Here is a 10,602-nt window from a genome sequence, read left to right as displayed (position 1 = left end):
GTGCATACTCATACTTGTCCCCTTCAGGATACTAGCAGATAATGCCTGCACTACAGTCGTTCATAGTAAGCTCCCGTCCACATACACTTTCTAAACTTGATCATGACTTTCCAGAGCAGCCAACCTTGTCATTTCGACAATAAAGTTGGCAAACGCGTGGCCCTTCACTTCCTTCCTTGGTTCGAAAGTGATTCCAAAACTTTGCATTTCAATAGCCCATTTGAGCATTCTACCGGATGACTCCAAGGTCGTCATTGGCCGCTTGAGAGGTTGGTCTGTATAGACCACGACCGGATGTGCCAAGAAGTAAGGTTTCAATTTCTTGACAGCCATGTAAAGAGCAAGACCAAATTTTTCAACCATGGGGTATCGCAGCTCAGCATTTCTAAGTACATGGCTAATGAAATAGACCGGGAGCTGGATGTCATCTCTCTAAGCAAGGAGAACATCACTGAGGGCATGATCTGAAATGGGCTAAATACATGTAAAGAATCTCTTTGGGAAAGGGCTAACAAGCCTTGGCAGAGAGTGTAGATGTTCTTTCAATTTTTGAAAGGCCGCCACAGCATCATCCCCCCATTCGAACCTTGTCTTCTTTCTGATCGCTTGGAAGAAATAGAGGCACTTGTCACCTGACCGGCTGAGGAATCTCCTCAGATCCGCCAGACAACCTATTAGCTTTTGGACTTCTTTGACAGTGTGGGGTGACTTAATGTCAATTTCGGGGTTGGCCTCTATCCCCCTTTGATCAATTAAGGATCCGAGAAACTTCCCAGACTCAACACCAAAGACACATTTCTTAGGATTAAGCATGACCTTCTGCCACCTGAGTGTGGTGAATTTTTCTCGGAGGTCAGCAAGGTGATCCGCCTGTTGCTTGGATTTGACTATCATGTCATCAATGTACGCCTCTACGTTCCTCCCAATCTGATTAATGAAGATAATATTAATCATTCGTTGGAAAGTAGCAGGCGCATTCTTTAAGCCAAACGGCATCACAGTATAACAGAATAACCTCTGATCAGTGACGAATGTCGTCTTCTCTTAATCTTTTTTCCAGAGGGATATCTGGTGAAAGCCTGAGTAGGCGTCCATAAAACTCATCAAGGCATGCCCGGCTATAGAGTCGACTAGACTATCGATCTTTGGAAGCGGGTAACTATCTTTGGGACATGCCTTGTTCAAGTCAGTGTAGTCAACACACATACGCCAGGTACCATTCGGCTTTTTTACAAGCACAACATTCGCAACCCAATCAAGGAAGTTACATGGCCGAATGAACCCAGCGTCTAACAGCTTTTTGACCTCGGCAGTTGCCGCCTGACTTCTCTCTTCACCGTGATTTATTTTCTTTTGCCTGATAGGCTTCTTTTTGGTTCCATATCAAGTTTGTAGACAGCAAGATCCGGGCTGATGCCCGGCATCTCTTCTGCTTCAAAGGCAAAGATGTTTTTAAATTCCTTCAACAGAAAGTGCAAGTCTTCCACCAACTTTGCAAAAGCAACCGTCCCCACCTTAACAATTTGCTCTAGACGGCTATCGTCTAGAGGAATATCAATGTGATCACCAGCCGGCTGGGGACGAAGTTCATCTGACCGTTCCTTGGTCAATGATTGCTATTGCTTCTCTTTTTTCACGACCACTTGTTGGCTGGCCTTTCTCTTTTTGTCAGTTTCTGCAGGAGCAGGCTCGGCTTCCTTGACATTGTAAGGTCTATTGGCTCCTCCCCTTGGCCGGCTGCCGCCGCCGTGGGCTTGACGTCTGAGAGATAACACTCTTGGGCCATCTTCTGGTCCCCGTTCAAGGAGCCAACAAAGCCATCGTCCCTTTCATACTTAACCAACATGAGGGAGGGGATGATGACTGCCTTGGATTCGTTGAGAGTCGGACGCCCTAAGATAAGATTGTAGGCAGTCAGCTATTCAACGACCAAGAACCGGACTACCAAATGGCATCCTTTTCCTGTCTCTCCCAGTCGGATGGGCAGGTCTACCCGTTCGAATGGGTGCACGACTCCTCCCCCAAAGCCAACAAGAGGGTAGGAGACGTCGTGCATGCTGTCCACCTTATACCTAAGATTGGACATGCACTTGTAGCTAATGATGTCAGACGAGCTACCAGTGTCAATTAGGATGCGGTCAACCAGCTGGTTGGCCACTTTGCATTCAATAACCACGGGGTCATCATACGGCCGGCGGACTTTACCTCTGTCCTTTTCAGCGATAACGACCTCCTGGAATGTGCTGGTAGATAGCTGACCTTCCTCAGCACAATTAACATCCATTTTCCTCAAATGATCCTTGGTGCCCCGGATGGTAGGGCCCCCTCTAGCAAAACCACCTGCTATTGTGTAGATCGGATCTTTGTCAGTTTCCAAACTACTAGTAGGCTGGGCAGTCTTTTTGGACGACTACCCCCGGTTTGTCTTCGGAGTAACCTTGGCCTTGAGGATGTAGGACTTCAACACCCCCTTATCAGTCAAACGGTCTAACAGCCGCTTGAGGTTATAGCAGTCGTTGGTGTCATGGCCGATGTCCTCATGGAAATGGCAGTACTTGTTTTTGTTCTGATTTTGGGCGAAACCTTTCATTGCAGCTGGCTTTTCAATGGTCAGCTGGTCTTTTATCTCCATGAGGATGGAGTAGTAGTCTTTATTAAACTCGTACTTGGGTTCGTACAGTTTGAATTCCCTCTTTTTCTTCTGGGACGGGTGATCAGAGTCACCAACTGCCCATATCTCTTTTCTCTTTTTGCTCTCTTTAGCCTTGGGAGCCGGCTGAGCAAGCCGACTCTCTTTTTGTTTGTCAGACTTTTTAGAGTCCGACTGGTTACTAGGCGATTAGAGGTCGGTCGCTTGTATATAGGCTTCCGCCTCCATCAACTCCTCTTGGAGAGTGAAGACTCTCTTTCGGACGAGGTCGAACTTAAAAGTTGACCCGTCCTTTAAACACTTGAAGAAGTCTGTATAGGCAACTTCATCAGACAGTCCTTGAATCTGGATTCTCACCAGATTGAACCGCCTGACATAGAAGCGAAGTCCATCTCTCTCTCCCTGCCGAATGGTGCTCAGATCGAGGCTTGTTTTCTTAGCAGAGATGTTCCTTGAGAAGTTGGAAGCAAACAAGAAGGCTAGCCTCTTGAAGCTATCAATACATCTGGTCGGCAGGTTGTCGAACCATTGTTGGGAAATGCCCTTCAATTTAGTCGGGAAACACCTGCACAAGCAGGCATCATCCAACCCCTGTAAGTACACGAGATTGGTGTAAGCCATGAGGTGGTCCTCAAGGTTGGTGGTACCATCGTAGGCACCCACCAAAACATTCTTAACCTTGGCCGGTTGTACTGCCTCGGTTATTTCCCTGGTGAACGCAAAGGGTTGTTCACCAAGTTTGAGCAGACGGAGCTGCCAGTCCAGGGGCTTGACGTTGTATGCCGCCTGACCTGCAAAGAGGGTCAGCTACATGTAAGGTGGGGCATATTGCCCGTATGGAATCTGGGGCACATACGGGGCTGATCCAATCATATGAGGGCCAGTATGAACGGTCTTACCGCTTGAGGGGCTCTCATGAACTAATTAAGAATACCTTGCTTCTTGAAGCTGTTTGGGAAGCTCGATGTAGAGGCCGACTCCGACAATTGCTGGTTCCTCTTCTACTCGATGATGTGTCGAGCATCAGAGAACGATTTTTTGCCGCCACCTGGCTGAATGTGCGGGATGACCTTCCTTGTGCTCGTTTGAGGCAAAAGGACTTTGGACCAGTCAATCGTAGGTGTGGCCTTCTCCTTTGGGTGTGGAGTAGGCTGCCTATCCCTGACTAACTTTCTCCTCTCAGCCCGAGGACTCTTCTTGGCCGACTGTCCCTTGCTAGGGCCAACCGTCTTTTTGTTGATCAAGTCCTTGATCTCTCCCTTAAAACTAGTCTTGAATTTCATGAGTTCGTCTCTAGTGATGGGAGCTTGTCCTCTAGCCGCCCGGGATTCCCTAGTCGGCTGTCCGGAAGGTTTACTTGGACCTACTTCATTGTTGATCCATTCTAGTTTATCTCTGGGACGGATGCACTTAGAGATGAGTGACCCATTAGGGGCCATACGGGTTTCGAATTTAACGTCGACATCCGTATCATTGTCCGAATGGACCTCCCCGTCAACCGGAGGCTGGTTGGGCTCAGGTGGCGGTACAGACTCTTGAACCACCTTAGAGGTACTCTCCCCATAGATGGCGCCAAATGTTTTGGGGTTTTGCGTCCTACGGGAGAGTTACAACACCAAGACTGGTACGGGATCGTCTATACCTACAAAAACAAGGAAGCTTCGGATGGTCGGAGTTCCGCCTCCAACGGTCAAGTTAGTAAACGTTCAGAGTGAAAAAGTATGGAAAGTAAATATCTTCTCGGATTCCGAGATCAAGTGTTTTCTCTGTTTTTGAGAATAATAAATGATGTAATGTGTAATACCTCGTATTTTTATATGTATTTTATTTAAAATAAGTATTTTGTGGGTTTTTAAATAATTGAAAATGAATTATTTATGATATTTTAATTATTTATTTTAAACAAGTTTGGAAATATTTTATAAAAGGAAAGTTTTATTTAAATTAATTATTTTATTAAGTTAGAATTTATTTTAGGAAAGTTTTATTTTAGTAAAGTTTTATTAGGAAAGGGATTAGGAAAGATTAAAAAAAGGGAAGTTTAGGTAAGAAGGGTTTCTAGAAAAAGGGGTATAAATATTCAACACTTAGTCAAATTAAAACTTTGCCCAAAATGGAGAAAACCCAAGGTAAACTTTCTCTCTCTTCTCCTTTATTTTTCTCTTTTTTCTTTCTTTCCTTTTTCCCCTTCCCCTTGTTTTCGGATCACCACCGCCGGCCACCACCACCACCGATGGGCCGCCGGCCACCAGCAGCACCAGCCGGCAGCGGCGATGATCGGCAGTGACGCCGACCTGCTGTCCGGCATTCTTCCCTTCGGGAAAAAAAAAATTCAATCTTTGTTTCAATTTTTATTCAAACCTTAGATCTAATTATAAATTAAGGGTTTTGTGTTAATATTATGGTGATTGATATTATGTATGGTGTAATTTAATTTTCAGATTTTAATTTTAATTAAAAAGCCCCAATTTTGAAACCCTAGATTCATAAATAATTAATTATTGAAGGATTATGATTTAGGGTGGTTTAAACCTTTAATTTAAGTGTTTTAAAGCCTAATTACAACAAGTTTTTATTAATATATATTGCTGGAATTTTTGGTAGTATACTAAAAATCAAGTTTCTTTAAGGAATTTTAATTACCTATTAATTGGGATTAAAGTATGAGGTTTTAAATAAAATTTCAGCTTGTTTTAATTAATTTATGAGTGGTTTAATAAAAGTATATATTGCTGGAAATTTGTGTCTAGTGGATTTTAATGCTCTATTATGATTTTAATTTGTAGGAGACTTTGAAGTGAGTGATTTCTATTAGTCATGGCAATATTAAGATCGTATTCAAGGTGCGTTCGCGTACTTAGCATATTTTTGATGACGTAGTAGCATGCTAGATGTGATTAATTAATTCTAAATAGTATCATGTTAGATTATGATTGGAAATTGTGATTTGGTTGTTATTGGTGATTGAATTATGAAGCATGATTTATTTGTGATGGATTATTGATTGGAAATAATCGTTTGGCATGTTAAATATGAACCACACTTTTATTTGTGGCATGATAGAAAGCATGTTTAATTAAACTAAATGTTTAATTTGGTTTGGAATATTGAAAAGGAATTTTATTATGGTTTATATAATTTTTATTGATGCTATAAGCATGGGAAAGGAGCTATGTAAGTGTCTATGTACATGAGGAATAAATTGTATATTGGTGCCTTAGTGCACTTAAGGTGTTTTTAACACCAAGGGATAGGATTTTTGGCGCATTAAGCGTGTAAGGTATCTTTGACACCGAAGTAGATTTAAAAAGGGTTCAACATTAAATATTATGTGGTCACTAATTAACTATTCAAGAATTAAATTGGAGTGTTTAATTGTTTGAATAATTATAATGTTTGATGTTATTATGATTTGAGAGTCATCACCAAGTTTAATAATATGTAAAGAACGTAAAGTGAAAGAGATTACGCACCAAAACTCTTGGAACGTATATACCTTGAGTATGAACATGTGGGGGAGTTATGCGACTTTATATTTGACCATAACTTCTACTGGGAGTACAAGACGCTGTATTTTCCTTTTATTATTATGCGCAGGAATTCCGCCACTTACGAGTGGTTCTTTTATACTGGCAAGGTTAGCTCCCGTATTAGTACCCCTTTATTGGGGCAGGTTAGGGGGAAAACCCGTTTGACGTGTAATCAAAACTAAATAAATTATTTAGTTACTTAGTTGAGAAGTTTTGATGTATGTTGTATGCTTGAAAATAGGTGCAACAAGGTAAGTTGTGTGTTGATAGGTAAAAGCATGTTAGTGTGTCTAACTACGCTTATGTACTCAGCTTTGCTAATTGTGTATTTGTGTGTTTGTTGGCCTTGTCTTTACCTTGGCCCTATGATGACTCATTTTTAATGGAGAGTAGTGGAAACAAGTAGAGAAAAGCTTTTTAGGTGATGAAGCATATTCATGATGGGCATGAGTGAAGAGCGAATCATGCTAGTTTCCATAACATTATGATGTGTTATTGCTTTTATTTTATTATATTATTATTGTTGCGAGACTAACGTAAAGGTTTTTAAATTAAATTGGTTTTGTTAAGGGCCTACAATGGTTCCAAGTTGTAGGTTTGACTTTATTTTACTTTGGTTTGACTTTACTTTCATGAGTTGACTTTTTAAGTTGAGTCATTTTAAATATTTTAAAGGAGAGTCTTCCGTTGTATGTCTTTGATAGTTGCCTTAGCCGTTTTCACGGTGGAGGTAATATCTTAGATTTTCTTATTTAAAGTTTTAAACAGTGCAAAATAGGTATTTTAAAAGAAAGGAATTTTTAGGGTGTTACATAATGATTGTAAGATCCCCCAATTATTGGGGGAATCTCCCTATTTATAGGGTCGTGGAAAGGTGTGCCTCTGCCTAGGGTTTGATGACCTAGGGATTTGGGTTGCGCCATTTTGCTGCTACCTTGGGAATTGGGCCTTGAAGGCCGCCAATTCCAGATGGGTATCTGCCCGCTATGTGCCTTTCCTTGGTTGGTCCATTTGGAGGCCTTCCTAGGGTGACACGTGTTATGCTCAGAGTAATCCACGTGGCAGGGTAAAAATACACAAAACAATATTCAAGGTATATACGTTCCAAAAGTTTTGGTGCATAATCTCCTTCACTTTACGTTGTTTACATATTTTTAGACTTGGTGATGACTCTCAAACCATAGCACAATCAATCATTATAATCATTCATACCAATTTTATTCTTGAATAACTAGTGACCACATAATCATTAATGTTGAACCATTTTTAATCTACCTTGGTGTCAAGACACCTTAAACGCATAATGCGCCACAAATCCTATCCCCCGGTGTTGGAAACACCTTAAGTGCACTAAGGCACCAAAATATAATTTAATCTTCGTGTACATAGACACTTAAATAGCTCCTTCCTCATACTTATAGCATCAATAAAAATTATATGAACCATAATAAAATTCCTTTTTAATATTCCAAACTCCATTAAACATTTAGTTTAATTAAACATGAATTCAAACATGCCAATGATAAAAGTGTGGTTCATATCCAACATGCCAATATAATTAATTCCAATCATCAATTCACTACAAATAATTCACACTTCACAAAACAATCACCAACATCAATCCAATCAACAATTCCAATCAATATCTATCATGATACTACCTTGGAATTAATTAATTCAAGCCTAGCATGCTCCTATATACTCAAATAATTACCAAGTACGCGAACGTACCTTGAATATGATCTCAAATCGCCACGACTAAATAAAGTCACTCACTTGGAAATCTCCTACAACCCAAAATTACAAAGAGACATTAATACCTATTCAGTTTAAATTTCCAGCAATATATACACTCTTTAAATCACTTATAACCCCCTAAAACAAGCTGAAAAATTAATCTAGAATCCTTACTTTTATTCCCAATTAATGGGTAATTAAAAATCCTTTCAAGAAACATAATTATAATTTATATATAAAAATTCCACTTTATTAAAACATGTAAAATTGCTGTAATTGTGTTTTAAAACACTTATTTCAATAATTCTAATCATCCATAATCAATTTCTATCAATATAAATTAATTTAGAAACCTAGGGTTTTCAATTTGGGGCTTTTTACTTCAAAAGCTTAATCTAAAAATTATATACGTAATACTTATAATCAAACATCATAAAAATCATTGCACAACCCAAAGTCAATAATTAAATCAAGGCTAGATTAGGATAAAAACCAAAAGAGAATTTTATATATATATATATATGCACATGAAAGGGGGGAGAAGAGGGGAAAGTGGCCGGCACCACCTCCCCGGGGCTGCTGCTGCTGCCGCTTTTTGCTGACGGCGGCCGACTATGGTGGTGGTGGTAGCCAGCCACCGGTGGTGGTGTAAAAATAAAGGGGAGGGGAAAAATTAAAGGAGAGGGAGAAAATTAGAGGAGAGAGAGAGAGTTTACCTTTGGGTATTCTCCACCTTGTACAAGGTTTAATTTTCCCATGTGATGGGTATTTATACCCCCTCTCTAAACCCTCCTACTTAAATTCCCCTTTCTACCCTTAATAATGATCCCTTCTCCTATTCAAACTAGTCTTTTGACTTTCTTTAAAATCCCATTGACATTATAATTTCCTTTTATAAATTATATATGTCCTAAAGTTTCCAAATTATGAAATTAAATATTTTAAAAACTATTAAATAAATAAAAAATAGTCCTTTAATTAAAATAAATTCTTTTTAAATAAATAAAATACCATAAATAATTTATTTCAAATTAATTAAATACAATATGAAATACCAGTTTAAATTAAAATACGTATAAAAATACGGGGTATTACAGGAGATTAGGTTTAGAAGTTGTCATATTGAATCAGGTATGTTTCCAATCGAATCTGAAATCACATAAATAAAAGAGTTGAAATGATCAACTAGGAGCAACAAAATTGGCATCACAAGAGTCATAACTTTAAACACCCTCAAAGTATATTGTTATACATAAAAAAAGATGTCAAATGTTGCTAAAAGAAAGCACCCTATAATTTTGCATATTACTCTGCAAAGAAACCATATTAAGTCTAATGACATTCATATCAAATCAACATTATAGGCAACGTTGCAACATAAAGTACATGATATGAGCTCCAAATTTTCTACGACGTATCCATATGGTCAAAGAAGTATCAAGCCTATAACTGAGTATGTTTAGCATTTTTAGCACCAAAGAGGATTAAGTACAACTATCGAGAAAGAGGGGGAAATTAAAAGAAAAGGAGTATGTTGGAAACGGATGTTTGGTTTGCACGGGGTAAATAAAATGGAATGAATAAAGGGAATGAAAGAGTATGTTGTTTGCTTTAGAAAAAACAAAGAAAATCACCACCACCACCCCCACAACCCCCTCTTTCTTCACTTTCCCACTTCTCCAGCCACCCCACCGCCCAACCACCACCTTGTCGGAACGAATTCGCCGTCTCTTGTCGCACCTCCACCACCCCTCGCTGTCCTTCCCCCACCCACGTAGAACCGTCAGTTGTCCCTTACACAACTTAATCAACAACAAAAATTCCTTAATCAAAAGCCAAAGAATAGCAAAATCTAACTACAAACACATCACCTATATAAGACAAACATACAATCTAAAACAAGCATTTCAGATAAATGAAAGGTACTTAGGTTTCTAGTGAAAAATCACACAAAGTCTTCAATCGAAATTGATTCAACAAATGTAATCAATCAACAAACAATGGCAAACACAATCAAGAAGAACACGAAACCCTAGAAATGGAGGAGAGAAAAGAGAAATTACATATGGAGAATGGGTCCGCGACAAGGTGGCTGGGTGAGTTCTCGCAAACTGACTGGGTTAGGTGGTTGGGCGAGTTTCGTCGAGGTGGCTAGGCAATTTCTGTCGAGCTAAAGGGTGGTGGGTATGGTGGTGTAGTAGTGCTAAGGAAAGGGAATGGAAAAGTCTTGGGGGTGGGGCTAATTGACCAGATTGGTAAATAAAAAAGACCCATATCGACAATTGGGTTAAAAAATAACTCCGGCTACACTTTGGTTAAAAAAAAAAAGCTAACCTCAAGCGACAATTTCGTAAAAAAAAAAAAATTATCTTAGGTTACAATTAACCCAAAAACAACAAAAATTTTGACAACCCTACTTAATTAACGAAAAAAAAATTTCCCACTCTTTTAAGGAACTAACAATTTGAAGTAAAAAAAATTACATTTTCCAACCCCTAATTAACGAAATTCTTTTTTAAAAAGAGGTTGGAGATAAATTTGATATCGGGATATAGCAAAATTAAAAGGGATGACATATTAATTCAAATTTTTAAATGGAAAAATACATTAAAATAACTAATTAAATTAGGATTTTTGGAAAGCTTATTGGAAAAAAATTTAGATTTTTGGGTCCAATAGTCGCCT

The sequence above is a fragment of the Chenopodium album genome, chromosome 16, assembly GCF_948465745.1.
Source record: "Chenopodium album chromosome 16, dcCheAlbu1.1, whole genome shotgun sequence".
Classification (NCBI taxonomy): Eukaryota; Viridiplantae; Streptophyta; class Magnoliopsida; order Caryophyllales; family Amaranthaceae; genus Chenopodium; species Chenopodium album.
The sequence above is the reverse complement of the archived record's forward strand: the minus strand, read 5'-3'. Positions refer to the sequence as shown.